This window comes from Nerophis lumbriciformis, linkage group LG10 (genome assembly GCF_033978685.3).
Source record: "Nerophis lumbriciformis linkage group LG10, RoL_Nlum_v2.1, whole genome shotgun sequence".
Taxonomy (NCBI): Eukaryota; Metazoa; Chordata; class Actinopteri; order Syngnathiformes; family Syngnathidae; genus Nerophis; species Nerophis lumbriciformis.
This window is the reverse complement of record NC_084557.2, coordinates 25,660,683-25,682,612: the sequence shown is the minus strand read 5'-3', so window position 1 is coordinate 25,682,612 and position 21,930 is coordinate 25,660,683. Positions and strand designations below refer to the sequence as shown.

General features: G+C 39.3%; 1 protein-coding gene across 2 annotated transcripts in view; it reads right to left on the bottom strand.

Moving 5' to 3' along the window:
• lrrc4ca (leucine rich repeat containing 4C, genome duplicate a) overlaps window positions 1-21,930 on the bottom strand; it is a 176,601-nt gene that overhangs the window by 75,882 nt on the left and 78,789 nt on the right. Inside the window, exon 1 of one of the 2 annotated variants that reach the window (XM_061969964.1) lies at window positions 13,915-13,981. The exons of the other annotated variant lie outside the window; for it this stretch is intronic. The gene's annotated coding sequence lies outside the window, so the exon portion shown is untranslated. Of the gene's footprint in view, window positions 1-13,914; window positions 13,982-21,930 lie in introns of those variants that run through there. 2 annotated transcript variants of the gene reach the window in all.

Below are 21,930 nucleotides of genomic sequence, written 5' to 3'. Positions count from 1 at the left end.
AGGAGGGGATAGAAAGAGAAAAAAAGGAAAACAGAGGGGAAAATTGCGGGCACAAAAGGGGATAAGACAGACAGACAACAACAACAACAACAACAGAACAGCATCAGCAAATACAATATGTGCAAATATGATACGAAAATTGATACCAAAGAAGCAGTTAGTGAAGTAAATATTAATAACACAGAAATGACAATGAACATTATTACACGGCAAACGGAGTGTTGTTCACGAGTGAGAGAAGAGTGGATCGTAAAATCGACAGGTGGTTTGGTGCGGCGTCTGCAGTAATGCAGACCCTGTATTGGTCTGTCCTGGTGAAGAAGGAGCTGAGCTGGAAAGCAAAGCTCATAATTTACCGATCGATCTACGTTCCTACTGTGAGCTTTGTCATTCGGGAGGAGCTCAGGGTAAAGCCGCTGCTCCTCAAAATCGAAAGGAGCCATATGAAGCAATTTGAGCATCTAGTCAGGATGGCCCCTGAACGCCTCCCTGGGGAGGTGTTTGGGCACGTTCGACCAGTAAGAAACCAAGCGGAAGACCCAGGACACATTGGTAAGACTATGTCTCCTCCAGTTGGCCTGGGAACGCCTCAGGATCCACCGGGAGGAGCTGGACGAAGTGGCTGGGGACAGGGAAGTCTGGCCTTCTCTGCTTAGGCTGCTGCACCCGCGACCTGACCTCGTATAAGCGTAAGAAAATGATGGAATACATTGTTTATATATTATATATAAACTGAGCTTTTTGGAAACTTTTAAAACATATCAAACATCTTAGTTCATAGTTGGCTTGTATCCTTCCTATATTTCTTAGAAACCTTAAACAGCAGACATGGGTGAACTAGGAAAAACTACTACTTTGCCCCACTACAATCCAAGATCTTAGCATATTTCAGTCACGCCAAATGGGGATTATTCATCATTAATTATTTGTAAACTGTAATTAATCTGATTAATTTTTTAAACACTTAGAGCTCTAATTATCACGTGTCATCTGAAAAGTGATTTTGTGTCTCATTGTAAGATTCAGAGCAGTTTTATGATAATAATAAAAATAAGTTATGCAAACTGATTAGGGTCAACAAGTGTATATTTACCTGAATCTGCCAGGATGTTAAGTTATGCTACTGATGTAATAATATTAATGGAGCTAATTATAGTCCATTAAAAACAAGGATATTTGCTTAACGGCTGATCTGCGGAGTCCCTAAAGCACATTGTACTTACATCCCACATCTATTCAGCCCCTGCTGGATATTTTAGTAAGCATATATATATTTCTATCATCTAATATATACTGTATATTTTATGCACTGTGAGTAATTATTGGATACCTAATCCTCTTTGTAGCTCAACATTAAATATGAATAAGAAACACATATGTTGCAGCTAATTAAGTCATGCATACAATTAAAACGTGCAGTAAAATTAATCATTAGAATGCTGGTACATTGTTCATCTAGTCAAAGACAAAATAACAGGGACCATGAAAGTAGAGGACTGGGGGAGCTGAAAGTAGACTGGCTTGTCTTCATAGATATTAAGTTTTATTTTTTACTGTTATGCCTACTCAACTGTGCATTGTAAATGTCTTTGGGATAATTGAATACATGGTCATTGAACAAGAAGTTTCATTGTCTGAATGATGTCTAAATCCACTTTGGGAATTCTGAATATGCAACACCCACAACAATTTCGATGACTTTGCTCTCGTTACCAGGTTTTCAAACCCTTCTCGAGTGTGTAGCTACTTCATTCCATATCGGGCTCACTGGCAGGGATCCTAAGCGGATTTATTGCGCAGTATCAACATTACGTGTACCATTCGTAAGGGATATCGGGAGTTAATGTCGATAGTCGCATTAAGAAGGGAAATGCTGACATAGAACCAGAAAATAGGGCTAATATGACAGCCGGATTAATGCAGGACATTATCCTTCTAGAAAAATAGAGGGAGCCTCTCTATATTAGATAATATGTTAATGAATTTAGTCTCTGAGCCAAGGCACTACACCGATAAAGTATGTGTGTATGTACCATTTTGATAAACTATTTGTGATCTTTTCAATGTACTGTAATTATTTCCGATAGGTTGCACTTTATCTCATTAGTCTGTTTAAAAAAGGACAAGAAGAACCAGATGTACATGAAGAGATTTTCTTTCCACTGCTGTGATGTATACATAGAAAAAGGCTTTGGAGTTGTGGGTAATTGACCAGGACTCTCTCATAACTGGCAAGGGTGCAGGTAGGGGGGCGTTTTAGCAGGGAATAATCATGAAGTAAGTGAACAGGAGAAAGAATGAACATTTTTTTTCTTCAATAATTAGGATTTGTTTAGGCTATGTGTTTTTCAAGATAACAGTAGTAAATTAAGCCAACAATGGCTATAAAATTAATTTGGGACCATTAAGTCGATTAGTATGATTGTAGCTGAGATAGGCTCCAGCGCCCCCCGCGACTCCAAAGGGAATAAGCGGTGGAAAATGGATGGATGGATGGAGTATGAAATGAACTGCGATGAGGAGGCGACTTGTCAAGGGTGTACGCCGCCTTCCCCCCGAATGCAGCTGAGATAGGCTCCAGCACCCCCCGCGACCCCAAAAGGGACAAGCGGTAGGAAATGGATGGATGGAGTATGAAATGAAATTAAATGAAATTAGTTTATTTCGGTCATATAAACAACCATTTTGTGTGATTAATTTAACAGCACAGATCATACATATTAACAATCATACACATACACACAAAAAAAGAAAAAGAATGACCGAAAAAAGGAATAGGCTGAAGCCAAGGCTTATATTTGCCTATCCTATACATTCACTGAAAATTAGATTGCCTGGAACATCAACGTTAAAAAAATCAATGGGATGAATGTAATCGTTGCTATGTTTTATAATTTTCTTAAACCTTAACAAAGAACTACATGTCTTTAGCTCATCACTGAGCTTGTTCCGCCATTTAACTTCTAAAACTGAAATACATTTGTATTTTATATTTGTTCTAACTATACGTATTTGAAAAATCAATATCCCCTGTAAATTTTAGTTTTTTCCTCTTAATTTAAATAACCTGAGAATACAAGCTGGAAGGCTGTTGTGATCTTTACTGGAAACATACTTTCCACTGTTTTTAAAAACACAATATCTGAATATTTTAACACATTAGAACTTATAAATAATGGATTGGTAGGTTCATAGTAGCACGCTTTGTGTCTTATTCTAATTACCCTTTTTTGAAGTTGAATTATTGGGTCCTTGTTTGTTTTATAAACATTTCCCCAAACTTCAACACAATGTTAAATATGGAAAAATGTAATAATAATATAACATATGCAGACATTTCTTATTCAGCATATGTCTTACTTTATAAAGAATAGCAATGGATTTGGATATTTTTCCCTTTATATATTCAATCTGCGGTTTCCAACATAATTAATGATCAATTATTATTCCCAAGAACTTAGTTTCACATACTCTATCAATTTCCACTTTATATAATTTTAATTTTGCTTCACAATTTGTCCTTGCACCACTAAACACCATCAATTTAGTTTTTTTGTCATTTAATGATAACTTATTAATATCAAATCATTTTTTTAGCTGATGCAACTCAACCTCTATTATCCTCAACACTTCCTTCAAGTCTTCTCCTGAACAATGTACATTGATAGAAGTATCTTATCATTACCAAACCGACGCTTTTCTGTTCATGTTATCATTTTGAATGTGTAGCTACAAAAATGACCAGATAAGCTCCGGTTTCTGTTAGTATGGTCAAGCGTGAACACTGTCACATACTGTATGCCAGACAAATGACTGAGACCAAACTCTGGTGCTGTTTGGTCATATCAATACTGAATAATGTACAAAGCAATTACACCAACCGGATTTTAAACAACAGCAAATCAAAACCAAACATATTAAAGTGAATGATCAGCTCATATCTCTGAATTACTACTGCCTTTCTGTGGCTTGCCTCTGGGTAAGTTGCTGTGTGTTGCATGTAATGGTGCTTTTTAAAATACAATTTAGAAGATTTTCATGACATATTAACTGTTATTTGTACCACAGCAGTAAGCATTGTTCGACAATGCAAATACGTTGAAACCAAAACACAAAAAAAAATGGGCTCATGACAACCTGATGTGGCAATTTCCTGCAGTTCTGGTTTGTTTACTTTCCAGTGCTCTTGTTTTGCATGTCCACTTCCTGTTTTGCCATGCTTTTAGTGATAACTTTACCACTACTCTAAACGCTGCTTTCTCAGCTGTTCGTGATTGGCAATCAAGAGGCACACCTGGCTCTGATTGCCAATCAGGAGGCTACTTAAACCAGTGGCATCGGTTTGATGGTGCATTGTACTTTGAGTAAGCACAAAGAACTGTGAACATGTGGCAGTTTTTTTCATGGCCCCACAAAAACCATCAGAAATAAAGCTAAAAGCATCATCGAATGAGAACAAGATGAAATGTTTAAAATAATCAACACAAAACAAAGATTTGTCTTAGATTTTTTGATCAGACTATTTAATTACAAATGACATGATGGTGTCTCATTCACGCGTCACGCCCTAGCCCCTCCCTGGACCCCATTACTGCTAGTAAATTGCCAAAACTATCTTTTACCAAACATAATAAATAATTGTGATTTCAAAAGCGTTAAAAATATATTGTCATTATTATTTTCGCCAAAATTGCGCCGCCCTACGTGAACGTAAAAGTGACGCTGTCCTAGCTTGACATTCATTTTGTACCCTGTGTTCTGTATGCTTCACACTAGGCCTGGGGGATATGTCGATTTAATCGATACATTCCAGTTTTTTTGGAATTACAATTTTTTTTTCTTATCTTGCACCTTCCCCGTTACTTTCTAGCAAAACATGGCTAATGCTAACGAGAGTGAGACGTCTGTTGCAAAGAATAGAAAATAGTTGTCAAGCAAGACTTTGCTTTCGCTGCAGCATACGTTGATCAAAAGACTGGACAGGGAAAAGTATTTAAAAAAGGCAGCAGAACAACAAAGTTATTCCTGCATTTGAAACCAAATCTCAAATACAACTCTTTACGAGGTGAACAACACCGTAGTGGAATCAGTTACACCAGGTATGTATGATGATCAGTGTTCTGATGTAAAGTGGCAAGCTCCTTTTGATGTGGTTTTATGTAGACATGACAGCATCAGTAGATATTTACTGTACAGCAAGTTCAGTGCAGGAAATATCCTTTTATTAATTAAAGCAACAACCAGCATTAAACACGAAAATGAACTTGATATTAAATACAAAAAGGCAACATCACACACAGCAGACAACAAACACACGCACACATACACACTGCTACCAACTGCGAGGGTACAAATCAATGATTGAAGTGACAAGCTTCAACTCGTAATCCAAACAATACCCCGTTTTTGTGGACCAGAAGATATGACAGCCATGGAAGCATATTCCATCCATCCATTTTCTACCGCTTATTCCCTTCGGGGTCGCGGGGGGCGCTGGAGCCTATCTCAGCTACAATCGGGCGGAAGGCGGGGTACACCCTGGACAAGTCGCCACCTCATCGCAGGGCCAACACAGATAGACAGACAACATTCACACTCACATTCACACACTAGGGCCAATTTAGTGTTGCCAATCAACCTATCCCCAGGTGCATGTTTTTGGAGGTGGGAGGAAGCCGGAGTACCCGGAGGGAACCCACACAATCACGGAGAGAACATGCAAACTCCACACAGAAAGATGCTCAGGACTACTCAGGACCTTTGTATTGTGAGGCAGATGCACTAACCCCTCTTCCACTGTGCTGCCTGGAAGCATATTCAATCTCTCTATTTACTAACGCTAACACAATCTAGTGAAAAGATTCAACAAAACTGCTGTACCTGCCGACAAACTTCCACTGCTAAGCTAACAAACACAATTGAGCTAATGCTGCTCTGTCTGGTCAGTGACATCACACGTCACTTGGCAACATGCACGGTCTTTTAAAGGCACACGCACACTCTGCTCTAACATGAAATGTCTCAACTGCATAAGACAGATATTTGAAGTTTTTTTTTTTTTTAAAGTAACACATTAATTACTTTCCCTGGTAATTGATTACATCCATGAAAGAGTAATTACGTTAGTAATTTATTTACCTTTTTGGTAAGTAACAAGTAGCTATACTTATGTTTTTAATTAATTTTCAGTACACTGATGATGATACCATGTATGATTAAAAAAAGAGCACAGTGGAGAACGATCGCTGAAGCAAACGCTCTGCACACTGCCAAGATGGGGGATTGAAAAAGCCTGTTTTTATCCACTTCTCTTACTAAAACTATATAGTCTTCTATTCAAGACAGAAGTTTTTGTTTTTTACTTTATTAATCTTAATGTTGGAGATTATTTATTTGCATGCAATGTGCAGTGTTACATTTTTGTTAACTTAAGTATTTTACTCAAGACAGAAGTATTGCTTCCCTAAAGGACACTGTTAATGTAGTTCTTTGAAAATGAGTGCATCGATTTATATCTGGTGTAAAAAGAACAACATTATAGACATTTTGAATTTTGCTAGGAGTAAAGTGTATGCAGTGTCATTTCAAACTATAATTTTTGCTGAAATCAAAGAAACACTGATTTTTGAATCATCTGTCATTTATATATAATTTTTTTTCTTTAAAAAGTAGGGGGGAGAAAATGGTGACTCAAATTTTTTGTGAGACAATCAGGTTTTATATTTAGGCCATATCACCCAGACCTACTTCACACAGCTATATAACTAAGTTTTTCCTCCGTTTTTGTCTCATTTTTGTTTATTTTCTGATTTACATGAGGTCCACGGCTTTGTCTACGCTGGTACTTCCTAATATTAATCATCAAATATATTTTTTACCAATACGCCGAGTCCTGTCTCTGCATCCTGGGGTCAAGTCGGAAGCTCAAGCCTGTTTACTCGTGACAGGTTATAAGTGGATGCACATTTATTTTTAATTTGGTGACTATTGATCAGATAATAAAACAAAAGGGATTAGAAAGACTATAAAAATGGGACCATAGCCTCCCTGCTTGGCACTCAGCATCAAGGGTTGGAATTAGGGTTGTACGGTATGCCGGTATTAGTATTGTACCGCAATACTAATAAATCATTTTCGGTACTATTCCGCCTCTGAAACGTACCGATCCCCCACACTTAACATCCACTGTAATGATACCAAGTACAAGCACATATCTAGTCGATACTACTATGATTACGTCAATATTTTTTGGCATCACAACATCTTCTTTCATTTTTTTAAATGTATATTATATTTATAAACTCAGTAAATATGTCCCTGGACACATGAGGACTTTGAATATGACCAATGTATGATCCTGTAACTACTTGGTATCGGGTTGATACCCAAATGTGTGGTATCATCCAAAACTAATGTAAAGTATCAAACAACAGAAGAATAAGTGATTATTACATTTCAACAGAAGTGTAGACAGAACATGTTAAAAGAGAAAGTAAGCGGATATGAACAAGTAGATTACTAAAACAAATTCTACTACTTGTCCTTAATAATGTTGACAAAATAATAGAATGATAAATGATACAATATGTTAATGCATACATCAGCAGACTAATTAGGAGCCTTTGTTTGTTTACTTACTACTAAAAGACAAGTTGTCTTGTGTGTTCACTATTTTATTTAGGGACTTAACTGCAATAAGAAACATGATTAATGTACCCAAAGATTTTTTGTTAAAATAATGCCAACAATGCAATTTTTTTGTGGTCCCATTTATTTAGAAAAGTACCGAAAAGTATCAAAATAATTTTGGTACCGGTACCAAAATATTGGTATCGGGACAACACAAGTTTTATTATGGTTTAAAAGGGTTAGTTGGAATTGGGGGTTAAAGCTCCCGAGCGCGGCCACTGCTGCTGCTCACGGCTCCCCTCACCTCCCAGGGGGTGGAACAAGGGGATGGGTCAAATGCAGAGGATAATATCGCCACACCTAGTGTGTGTGTGTGTGACTATCGTTGGGACTTTAACCTTAACTTTTAACTTCGATATAAGTAAAACACTGGACTCTACATCCACATAAGGTATGAGCATAGCATGTGTCAGAAAATGTAAGCAAAAAAAAATCCAGTTACAGAAGGACAACACGGCGATAACTGAAAGTGAACCTTGCCCCTGGGAGAGCTGACTTTCTCAGAGGAAAAGGAGACCAACTGAAGAGGTTATTTATTTTTCATCTTACAGTGGAAAGCGAGCACTGATGGAGAGAGTCCCAGTGGAATTACTGACTGGAGATATGTTCTCCTGGGGCTACTGTCTCTTTCTCCCCTCACTTTTTTCCATCTCCCACCTTTCTGATCTTCAACAAGTGAACTGCCTCTGTGAGAGAAGGGAGTCGAGAGGAAGACGGAAGACTCATTCACAATGCCATCTTTCCCTGCGTTTCAGTCGTACGCCATCCACCTCACACATCAGTGGTCTGCAGAGGCCTCCTCGGCTCTTCTTACACTTGTGAAGAGGCCAAGGCAAGCAGTTCTTGGGGCTCCTCCAAGGCTTGTCTCTACGCGGGAAGTATAGCTTCTTATCCCAGACCTCCTCATTAACAGGATTCCCACCACACTCCAGAGTCATTAAAAAAAAAGCCACTTGTCTCCCCCGTCCCCCTCTGGTATTTTCCTTTCATCATTCCGTTTCTCGCGCTGTAGATGAACCGGCTGTGTAATGTCTTGTCTGACACCTTTTCTCCACCAGGACCGTAGTGAAATATTAGGCGGCCTAGAACGATGCTACATAAGCTTGGCGCAACTAACGCTGTGCGTTATGTTCACGGCACGCTCGTGTTGTCGTCATGGGAGCCCGCGAAAACCCGCCTTTCTGCTCCCAATTTCTCTTAATGAACACGGGTGTCAAACGCATCCTCGCATTCGGGTCATTTGGGAGGTTCCCCTCGGGCTGCAAAAAGTCAAGATGCTAAAAATAAAGAGTGCTGTTCAAAGTATGCCGCAAGCCTTGTACTTTCAGGCTGGATTGTTTTCCCATTCCTCGCATCTAGGGAGCGATCCGAGCCTGTGTCGGTGCAGGCTTTTCTGCAAGACCACAATTAAGATGACAGCGTTGCTGCAGTGACTCACTTATAAGCAACAATGCGCTCCTGTTGAAAATCTCACCTGGCAACACAGTGCTATCTACCAGTTTCCATGTGGCTTTATTCTACAGCAGGGGTGTCAAACTCATTTTAGATCGGAGAAAAATCTACTCCCAAGTGGACTGGACTGGTAAAATCACGGCACGATAACTTAAAAATAAAGACAATTCATGATTTTTTTCTTTGTTTAGAAATAGAAGAAGCACATTCTGAAAATGTACAAATCATAATGTTGTTAGGTTTTTTTTTTACACTTACATGTTGCGGCTAATAGTGTTCTATCTTTATTTGTCGTCATTTATACTTTCTGTATAAATGATGCGATAATGTTCATCAGTCAACTCGTTGGTGTTCATTTTCAATCTATCAAGATAAAAAAAAAATATCAAAATCAAATTACAGGATGTCATGGTAACATTTTAGTATGGGGAACATATTCACCATTAATTAGTGGCTTATTAAAGTAACAAAGACTTAATTTAGAGTTATTTGGACACTAAGGGAACATATAAGGGTTAGGGTTAGGGTTAGGGTTGGGGTTAGGATTACTGATAAGCAATAAGGGTTAGGGTTAGCGTTAGTTAACTCTTAGTTAATAGCTTACTGGTTGTATAATAAGGCCATGCAGAATAAGGCATTAATATCTACTTAATAATGACTAATGTTACTAATTTGCATGTTAATAAGCAACTAATTAATGGTGAATATGTGTTCCCCATACTAAGGTGTTACCGATGTTATGTATGTAGTTTGCTCATTTTACTCGATTGGTGCACTAACATCATGTGTTTTTTTTGTTTGTTTTTTTACATATGTAGCATCATCTACAACAGGGGTCCCCAAACTACGGCCCGCGGGCAGGATACGGCCCCCCAGCGTCCAAAATCCGGCTCGCGGGAAGTCCCAAGTTAAAAAAAATAAAAAAATGTTTTATTTATTTTTTTATTTTTTATTTGTCCTTACTAGTCCATTTTCTACCATCTCCTAGCCACTCAGGGAAATCATATTGTCTAAAAATGCATTTTATCATTGATAACGTGACATGCAGCAAGTGCGCTCTTTAAGTCAATTCGTGCGCGAGGAATATATATGTATGAATATATATATATATATATATATATATATATATACATATATATACACATATACATATATATATAAATATATACACATATACATATATATATATATATACATATATACACATATACATATATATATAGATATATATATACATGGACATATACATAGACATATACATATATACACACATATATACACACACACACACATTTACATATAATATATATATATATATATATATATATATATATATATATATATATATATATACTAGGGCTGCAGCTAACGATTATTTTTCTATCGATGAATCTATAGATTATTTTTTTCGATTAATCGGTTAATCAATATATTATTTTTTCGATTAATCTATAGATTATTTTTCCTTTTACCGATTTTTTTTTTTTTATTTAAAATGAAGAGGAAAAAATAAATGTAGGCCAGTTTTTTCAAAAGGCATGGCTTTTATTTACAAAAAAAAAAAGTATGGCCACTCAGTCAACATTGACAACAACATGACAAAATATTCTGTAACAATGTAAACATTTAAAACTTTTAACATTTAACAAAATTAAAAGTAGCTTATTTGCTTTTTAATGTGCAAATATAAAAGTAAACATCCAGTGCAAATCTTAATATTCTGGAATAGTATAAGCATTTCAAAAGTAAAAGTATTGCTTATTTTGCTTTAAAATGTGCAAAAATAAAGATAAACATCCAATACAAAAAAGTGCAAAACGGAAATATTCTGTAACAAGTGTAAACATTTCAACAAAAGTAAAAGTATTGCTTATTTGCTAAAATGTGCAAAAATAAAGCTAAACATCCAATACAAAAAAGTGTACAGTGTAAACATTTCAACAAAAGTAAAAGTATTGCTTATTTTGCTTAATAACACAACAATGATAGTATGATTAAAATTAAAGTTAATTGTTCGTTTGTACATAGTATATGTAACTGTTAATGTTGTAAAAGGTATTTGCACAACTAATTAACGTTAGCGTTTGTGACACGTCTTGTGCCGTGGGGTTCTTTCAGGACCGACAGACTGAACGCCAGACGGCTTTGCCAGGTTTACAATCTTTTAATTTTACACAAAGTCTTTTCTCTTCCAACTGCGCGGATCGCGCACCTGGGCACGATTGCGGCGTCGCTCCCGGCGCGCCCCGCCTCGCCGCTCGCTCGCCGCCGCCGCCTCTCCACAGCGTTAAAGAGGAGCGCGTCTTTGTAAACACTGAACAGGCACGCCAAACGCGCCTCTCAGAGCGAAACGGTGCTTTAGTTTATGAATTTACAACGCAGATACAAATGACACATTCATGTTTGTGTGTAATAATGACAACGTATACGCACGCGGACGATTGACTTGTTGATGGTGATGGCAAGAACGCTGTCGGGGGTTTTCTTTTCAAATGTTCGTTCATAGCCGTTGTGCTGCTATGATAGGCCATTTCCGCTCGACACAGTGTGCATACAACAACATTATTAGGCCGTTTATTGAAATACTCCCACACTTTTGACGACTTTTGGCGTGCTTTTTTCCCCTCGCTCGCATCATCTGCTTTGCGCTCCGCCATGACAGTAAAGTAGAGTGACGTAAATATGCAACGCGCCGACGCACAAAAACGGCGTCGACGTATTTACGTAACCGATGACGTCGACTACGTCGACGCGTCGTTTCAGCCTTAATATATACACACACATATTGACACATATACATATATATACACATATACATATATATATTTAAATATATACACATATACATATATATATATACATATATACACATATACATATATATATATATATATATATATATATATATATATATATATATATACATGGACATATACATAGACATGTACATATATACACACATATATACACACACACACACACACACACACACACACACACACATTTACATATAATATATATATTTATATATATATATATATATATATATATATATATATATATATATATATATATAGCGCGGCCCCCAGCCAAATTGTTTTACCCCAATGCGGCCCCCGAGTCAAAAAGTTTGGGGACCCAGATATTCAAATAATTGCTATTGCGCGACATCTAGTGGACACATTTAGAACAGCAGTTTCCTTCATTAAAAAAGTTCAACTCATTTTTATAATTAGCAAACTCATCCCGCGGGACGGATAAAAATCTGTTCGCAGGCCTGATCCGGCCCGTGGGCCGTACGTTTGACACCCCTGTTCTAGAATCTCTAATCTCCAAATTCACAAAAAGACAGGAACGTCAATGATGAACCGGCATATGATTTACATTTTTATGGAGAAAGAGAGAGTGTGTGAGATAGAGGGAAAGCTACTATTTGCAGCATTAGTTGAGTAGGATTTATATGGAGGCACTCTTCATTATTCTTCAAATATAAACAAGCCCGGTCTGCTGATCTCTGTCACAAGAAAATTGATTCTACATTTGCAGCCTCCGAAAGTCATGGACTAACAACGCATGTCAAAGAAATCCCATTTTCACTCCCTCGCACGCAACCTTCTTCAAGTTTTCTAAGCTTTTGCCGTTTTTTTTCCTCGCTGCACCTTCTTCCCTCACCTCGACAGTATATCTTCCGCCTGCACGCCATCGGCTGAAGAGGGAGACTGCTGAGGATGCAGAACTACAGCGAGACCAGCATCAATTAGACTCTAAAGTGCACTTTATTTTTGTCCCCCTATGCCAAATTAAATTACACGATAAATAAATAAAAATTGCAATGGAGAACCAATGAACTTTAATTACAAATGAATCAAAGCAGAACCAATACACACTAGGTCCCAGTACTTAAAGATTGTACACATGCTGGCTAGATGCCAACACATCACTGAACATGTATACTGAAATTACTCAGTAGGAAAATATAGTGTAAGGAACTTTGCGACTTGCTAATCTTTTAGTCTTGGTTTAGTCTTGTTAGTTATTTTCCACATTCTGTTTTGCATTGCTGCGATGAATACAATAACTTGAATTTATGACTTATTATTTTATTTGTATTATTGAAGTATTTAAATTACAACGCAAGAGTTACTCACGGGCCGGACATCGAAAAGTGGATGTTTCGTCAGAAAGTGCCTTCGCAGGTTATATTTCTTTGAGACTGTGTTTACTTAATTGCAAAGTAAACACATCGGCTTTCACACTGCATTGTCAATAAATTAATTATTCTGCCCTCTTTACTTGTTAACAGTATGAAGAAAAATAAGCTCCAGTTTTTGTTGAATTCTTTTGAATTATTTTCCTTCCTTAGTTTTATTTCTGTACACTTCTTCCTTCATTCAGATTAAAAAATGTAAAATATAAACATAAAAAGAAGAAGAACAAAAGTATAAGGTCCATTGTGTATTTTCAAAAAAATAAAGCGTAAAGTGTATTTTACTTAAATAAAATAGAAGGTTTAGTGTTAATATAATATAGTAATAACAAACTTCAAATGTTTACACAAATAGAAATGACACAATATTCACACATGAAACATTTCACTATCAGCATTGTCGCCTTCTACTGGTCAAATTTACCATTACATGTATTAAACAAGGTTTGAGCGTTACTCTCAGACAAAAAAAACAACATGACCACAAATACAAAAGACATCACAAAGTCAGCAATTTCAATGCAAAACAAACTAAATACCTTTATGCACAAATTATATTTACTTACAAATGTTTGACCAAGTTTCGAGATGAAGCTGACATGCTGGGATTTCTAACATTGTTGCTGCTTGTCTGGAATCAATGTGTCCGTCGCTTAAAAGGTCCGCCAGAAAACACTGACTCAAGCACTTGCTCGGGGTAGAACATTCATACTTTGTTGACCAGTCCTTGTTAAAAGTCAGATTTTTGCAATTTCTTTTAGATTTTTTTTTACCCGGGGTTGAATGAGTTGTCTTCTTCTACTCAACCCACTGCTGCTTCACTGCGAGCCACATGCCTTGCTGTTGCCCCCTGCGGGGTGGCGGGAGAATTGCATGCATGATCAACCCTAGTTTTAATGGTTTCATTAAGCCTATTTGGGTGATGTTTGGCAGGCCAAATTAAAAGCACATCTGGGGTGCCCAAAACATCTGGGTCCTCATGCATTAAGAGTTGCGTGGATTTCCTACAAAAAAAATCTGTGTATGCTCAAATCCAGAAAACGGCATACGCACAAAACGTTTCAGATATAATGTGTGCGCATGCACGAATACAAGCAAATATTTTTCTTTCTTTACATCCCAATCAATGTGGAATGGAGCACACATGTTTGTGTAGCTGGGTATGCAAAGTCCATTTAAATATGCAAATCATATTGAAATTAGCCATGTGCCTGTGACCCCCACAGTCTGCCCAATCAGAATCCACCGCCAAGCAGTAGGAGATGATTATTTTCTGGTGTTTCCAGTGAAAAAGCGAGGGTTGAGTGAGATGAAGTGTGTGAGTCTGGCAATGCTCCCGTACACAGGAAGAAATAAGAACTATGTGGTACTACATCAGGAAAAGGGTGAAGAAGATGGTGGATGCGGCCAAAACAGGTGAGGGGACCGGAGAGTAGTGCTCCTATCCTATTGTACCATATGCAAGAAATCTGCGTTTAAAGAACTCCGGCTTATTAGTGATTCCCAGAGCCCAAAAAAAGTCTGCGGGCTACAGAGCGTTTTCTATTCGGGCTCCAGTACTATGGAATGCCCTCCCGGTAACAGTTAGAGATGCTACCTCAGTAGAAGCATTTAAGTCCCATCTTAAAGCTCATTTGTATACTCTAGCCTTTAAATAGACCCCCTTTTTAGACCAGTTGATCTGCTGTCTCTTTTCTTTTCTGCTCTGCCCCCTCTCCCTTGTGGAAGGGGGGGGGGCACAGGTCCGGTGGCCATGGATGAAGTGCTGGCTGTCCAGAGTCGGGACCCGGGGTGGACCGCTCGCCTGTGCATCGGTTGAGGACATCTCTGCGCTACTGATCCGTCTCCACTCGGGATGGTCTCCTGCTGGCCCCACTATGGACTGGACTCTCACTATTGTGTTAGATCCACTATGGACTGGACTTTCACAATATTATGTTAGACCCACTCGACGTCCATTGCATCCGGTCTCCCCTAAAAGGGGGGGTTTACCCACATCTGCGATCCTCTCCAAGGTTTCTCATTGTCATTCTCATTGACATCCCACTGGGTTGTGAGTTTGTCCTTGCCCTTATGTGGGATCTGAACCGAGGATGTCGTTGTGGCTTGTGCAGCCCTTTGAGACAATTGTGATTTAGGGCTATATAAATAAACATTGATTGATTGATTCCAATACCACATGTGAATGACCAAGATTACTACCAATATAAATACAATTTGTGTAACTTGCAACAAAATGTGTTCATGTGTTCACTTGAAATCTTTTAAGTTTAACCATGCCAGCATATCAAAAGGATACAAAATATTTTGATTTTTGATCAATTACTCAATTTATTATTAAAACACAGGAGCGCTTCACGCAGTAGCATCCGTACGGTACACAAAGTCCTGTCCACCACCGTCTCGGCGCCTGCAAGCTGTGCTGAAGTCACAGGAACACAATGGAACAGCAATATGTGGCAAAATGATGGGCAAGATACATTAATAGATGTCCTCACAAATGTGAATATGAAACATTAAATGCATCGTCAATAAAGTGAATTTTGTGTCTTCGTCTCAATCTTTTACATCATTGAAGTCTAATCACCGCTGTGATTTGACCACCTCTGTGTCGCCAAAGTATCCACTGAATGTAGAAATGTGCGTACGTGAAGCAGGAAATTTGTGTGAGGCAACGCACATTTTCATGTTCAGTTCACTCTTGAAAAAGTGCGTACGCCAGGTTTTAGTGCTTAATACATGAGGCCCCTGGTCTTATTTGCTAGCATTTCATTACGAGAGAAAACTACAACAGTTTGTTTTCCAAAATTTGGGAAGGGAGAAAGTGGGTGTGGATGACAGTGCTGAGAAGAAGAAGTGGATGATATACATTTAATTAAAAACAGAAATCATCAAAAGGAGCTACAGAGCGTATTGCTGATTCAGCAAAGCAAAACAATTTGCTATTCTGCACCATCCATCCATCGGGTGACCCCGAAAGGAGCTGCATTCTGCACCATATTGAAGCAAAATTAGTCTAATGGCAGCCAATAATGGTAAAATATCAAAACGTCAGACATTTATCCATGAAAATATGGAAAAAGCTCCTGATGGTGGGTTTGACCTCGAAACAGCTGGAGAGAAATTCTATAGAAGTCCGCTCCCCAAGGTGATGTGACATTCTTGTTATAATACTTTTTAAACTAATGTTCTTGCTAGTAGTACATTCTATTGTATTGTTTTGATACAATATTTCATATCTCAAAGTGAGTTTTTCTTCTTAAAAGGTAAATGGGTTATACTTTTCTACCTTCAAGGTACTCAAAGCGCTTTGACACTATTTCCACATTCACCCATTCACAAACTATTGGGAGCTGCCATGCAAGGCCCTAACCACCACCCATCAGGAGCAAGGGTGAACCCTCAGGTTGCTGGCCCGGCCACCCTACCAACCGAGCTACGGCATCTTAAAAAACATGCTGCATGTTAAAATGGTGCTGTTGGGGTTGGGTGGAGCACCAATTAAATAGATTTTAATGGGAGACAATGGTTTGAGATACAAGTGTTTTGGGTTAAAAGCTCCATCACAGAACCAAAGCTCGTAAATTGAGGTACAACTGTACTATATTGTTTATTAACATGCATGTCACATAAAATAAATACAATTATTTAAAAAAATTAAAAAAACATTTTTTTATTTTTTTTTATCATTGCGCACGTTTTCAATTTTTAAACCTTTTAGCCATGGATTGATGAATAGTTGACCTCCATCTAAATTATGACACTCGCCAATTAATCTGTCCAGTAGGTTTGCATGCACAGCCCAGATTGTTAATGTTGCTGAATACTACAGATGGCTTTGGAACCAAATTAAACCATGCAATTGAGGGTGTGTTTACCCTCATGTGGGTTTTATAGTCGTGTGTCTTGAAGCGATGCAACAAGCGGGACATGGAATGTAAGAAAGAGCGGCTCTGATTGCCCTTTATTTTCTTTCTCAGGGAGGACTGCCAGGTCGGTTGGGATGACAGCGTTTTTTCCAGGAATAAAAATGCTACAGTTTCATTCAATCTCTCCAAAACGAACAGATTACATTTTGACTGCGAGTGACAAATATGCGGCTACCGTGTAAAAAGAATGCCAAGAAGCAATTTTTACTTGAATCCACTTATTTGCCCACTTACCTTTCCCATCATAGTGAGTTTTAATTTAAAACAGAGGAAAGGCACAAATGCCTAAAGCATGTTTTGACACAAAAATGCACTCTTTAACCCTTGTGTAAGCTTAAGATTGAATATTCACACTACTCTTATGACCCGGAACGGACGTGCTCATAAAAAAATCTATTTATATAATATAAAATTATCAATCTAAGGTTGTTTTTTTATGTTTTATGGCCTTTTTATAAAATATACAATATTTCAAAAAATTACTTGCAAAGTGTAATATTTGAGGTTGGGTAATTATAGCATTGAATAGGTCAATAATTCATTCAACATTGATTTTGATGCAGTAGATAAAAAAATCAAATTTGTAATCACGCCTACTGAGCTCGCATGAGAGAGAAAGCAGGCAGGACTTGGTTGAGTTCGAGTTCACACAAGTATTTTATTTACCGTATTTTCCGGAATATAGGGCGCGCCGGATTATAAGGCGCACTGCCAATGAATGGTTTATTTTCGATCATTTTTCATATAAAAGGCCCACCGGATTATAGGGTGCATTAAAGAGGTCATATTATTCTATATTTTTTTCTAAATTGAAAACACTTCCTTGTGGTCGACATAAAATGTAATGGTGGTTCTTTGGTCAAATAGTTGCACAGATTGTTTTACGGATGCGCCGTTTTGTGGGCGGTCTTATTTATGTGGCTCACATTCGGCAGCGTCGACTTCTCCCCGTCATCTTTGTTGTAGTGGTGTAGTGTGCAAGGACGGGGGTGGAATAAGTGTCTAAAGATGGAGCTAACTGTTTTAATGACATTCAGACTTTACTTAAACCAATAACGGAGCAACATCTACTCATCCGGAAACAAACTACACAGGAAATGTGTCCCGTGAAAAAACATCCGACCGGAACTCTAATAACTGAAGTTCCCTTGGGTGAACAATGTAAACTCACTATACCGGTATGTTTTAACGCTTTCATGGCGAGTTTACTGACAGATATGAGGAAGAACTTTACACTACTTTATATTAGAAATGGCAACAGCGGAGGATGAATATCCAATAACAAGAAGATAGAGAAAAAGAAGAAGCTTATCGACTACGTCCTCGGTACGGATTACAAAGGCGGACACGCACAATTTTTCAGGATTCATGAAGATCCAAAATACAGATCAGCAGGTACCAGAAAGTAAGAAAAGTTGGTTTTGTATAATACTGCGAAACAAAATGCCAGATAATATGTTTCACCTTATACACACACGCCATAATCATTTTGTACTCTCTCGTCCCAGGAAGAATGCTATGTGCAAATATTTTATTTATAGATCTGTATCGCTCTGGAATAACCTGCCTCAAATTCTCATTGGCATTGAAAGTAAACAGGTTTTTAAAAGGAAAATAATAGCTTGTTGATGATTTTTGTTTGGTTTTGTATTGTGTAGTCATATTTATATGGTAATTATTATTATGTGACTGTAAATTGTTTGCTTGTTTTCTTATTGATGCTTTTATTTTTTTCTGTATTGTGTGGTTATAATTATATGCTTTTACTTGTATTTGTATTGAGTTTGTGGACCCCAGGAAGACTAGTGGGTTGTTGTGGCAACCAGCTAATGGGTATCCTTAATAAAAATCTAAATCTAAAAATACTCGTATGTTTGATGAGCCAACAATCCTTCAAGCGGTGCGGCTTCATAGCTTACCAAAGTCGTACCAAAATATTTTGATAGACTTTTGAGCGCCGTGTGTAATGTTCTATATTTTCAATGGAACATTTAAAATGTTGGTGTTATTTACTTGAGACATATTGCCATCTAGAGATGCGCGGATAGGCAATTATTTCATCCGCAACCGCATCAGAAAGTCGTCAACCATCCGCCATCCACCCGATGTAACATTTGATCAGAACCGCACCCGCCCGCACCCGCCCGTTGTTATATATCTAATATAGACGATGCAAGGTATTAGTGAGGTTATAAAGCTTTTGCCTGTTAAAGAAAGGAGACTGATCCAATGCAGCACAGACATTCGCGTGCCACGCTGTCACGACCCAGACGCACACCAGTGCGCAATCATATGGGAGCCGCGCTGAGCGCACCTCCAAGCGCGTCTCGCTGCCGGCGACGGCCGGGTATGGGCGCCATCCATTTTCAGGGCTAGTTGATTCGGCAGGTGGGTTGTTACACACTCCTTAGCGGGTTCCAACTTCCATGGCCACCGTCCTGTCTATATCAACCAGGGTGAGCCCCACCCCTTTCGTGAGCGCACTGCGCGCGGAGTGACCCCTGTTACGAGCCCCCGGCAACAGGGGTGGCGGGCAGGTAAGCTGCGCGGGCAGGTAAGCTGCGCGGGCGGAGCGCGCGGAGTGACCCCTGTTACGAGCCCCCGGCCACGGGGGTGGCGGGCAGGTAAGCTGCTTACCTGCTGCGCGTGACGCCGGCCGCGGCGAAGGCGGACGAGGCGGGGTGTCGGTGCGGTGGGCGCGGTGGTGACCCTGGACGTGCGTCGGGCCCTTCTCGCGGATCGCCTCAGCTACGGCTCCCGGTAGGGCCCTCTCGGGGGAAGGGGCCTCGGTCCCGGACCCCGGCGAGGCGTCCCTTCTCCGCTCCGTAAAAGTGTCCATCTCTTTTTTTTTTTTTTCTTCTGTTGTGGCATATGCAGCAGGTGCCTGCTCGTTTTTCGTATGTGAGTAACAACATTTAACTATGTATATATATTTCCGAATTGGTTTAACTGCCACCCGCCTGAATCTATTTAAAATCTTTTTTTTTTTATTTCCACCGCCCGACCCGACCCGACCCGCGGATAAAATCAAATTTTTTTTAATTTCATCCGCCCGATCCGCGGATAATCCGCGGACTCCGCGGTTGTGCCCGCAAACCGCGCATCTCTATTGCCATCACTCCTCTTACCACGTATCTCTTATAGAGAAACTGTTTTTTCTATTCGCCGTTCAATGTTTGGACAAATGGGCCAACTGCACATGCACAGTGTCTCTTTACACTGACACTGTTCTTTGTCTTCTTCAATCAATCAATCAATCAATCTTTATTTATATAGCCCTAAATCACAAGTGTCTCAAAGGGCTGCACAAGCCACAACGACATCCTCGGTACAAAGCCCACATACGGGCAAGGAAAAACTCACCCCAGTGGGACGTCGATGTGAATGACTATGAGAAACCTTGGAGACGACCAAATATTTTGGTAACCCCCCCCCCTCTAGGGGAGACCGAAAGCAATGGATGTCGAGTGGGTCTGACATAATATTGTGAGAGTCCAGTCCATAGTGGATCCAACATAATAGTAAGAGTCCAGTCCATAGTGGGGCCAGCAGGACACCATCCCGAGCGGAGACGGGTCAGCAGCGTAGAGATGTTCCCAGCCGATGCACAGGCGAGCGGTCCACCCCGGGTCCCGACTCTGGACAGCCAGCACTTCATCCATGGCCACCGGACCTGTGCCCCCCCTCCCTCAAGGAAAAGGGGAGCAGAGGAGAAAAGAAAAGAAACGGCAGATCAACTGGTCTAACAGGGGGGCTATTTAAAGGCTAGAGTATACAAATGAGTTTTAAGATGGGACTTAAATGCTTCTACTGAGGTAGCATCTCTAATTGTTACCGGGAGGGCATTCCATAGTACTGGAGCCCGAATAGAAAACGCTCTATAGCCCGCAGACTTTTTTTGGGCTCTGGGAATCACTAATAAGCCGGAGTTCTTTGAACGCAGATTTCTTGCCGGGACATATGGTACAATGCAATCGACAAGATAGGACGGAGCTAGACCGTGTAGTATTTTATACGTAAGTAGTAAAACCTTAAAGTCACTTCTTAAGTGCACAGGAAGCCAGTGCAGGTGAGCCAGTATAGGCGTAATATGATCAAACTTTCTTGTTCTTGTCAAAAGTCTAGCAGCCGCATTTTGTACCAACTGTAATTTTTTAATGCTAGACATAGGGAGACCCGAAAATAATACGTTACAGTAGTCGAGACGAGACGTAACGAACGCATGAATAATGATCTCAGCGTCGCTAGTGGATAAAATAGAACGAATTTTAGCGATATTACGGAGATGAAAGAAGGCCGTTTTAGTAACACTCTTAATGTGTGATTCAAACGAGAGAGTTGGGTCGAAGATAATACCCAGATTCTTTACTGATTCGCCTTGTGTAATTGTTTGGTTGTCAAATGTTAAGGTGGTATTATTAAATAAATGTCGGTGTTTAGCAGGACCGATAATCAGCATTTCCGTTTTCTTGGCGTTGAGTTGCAAGAAGTTAGCGGACATCCATTGTTTAATTTCATTAAGACACGCCTCCAGCTGACTACAATCCGGCGTGTTGGTCAGCTTTAGGGGCATGTAGAGTTGGGTGTCATCAGCATAGCAATGAAAGCTAACACCGTATTTGCGTATGATGTCGCCTAGCGGCAGCATGTAAA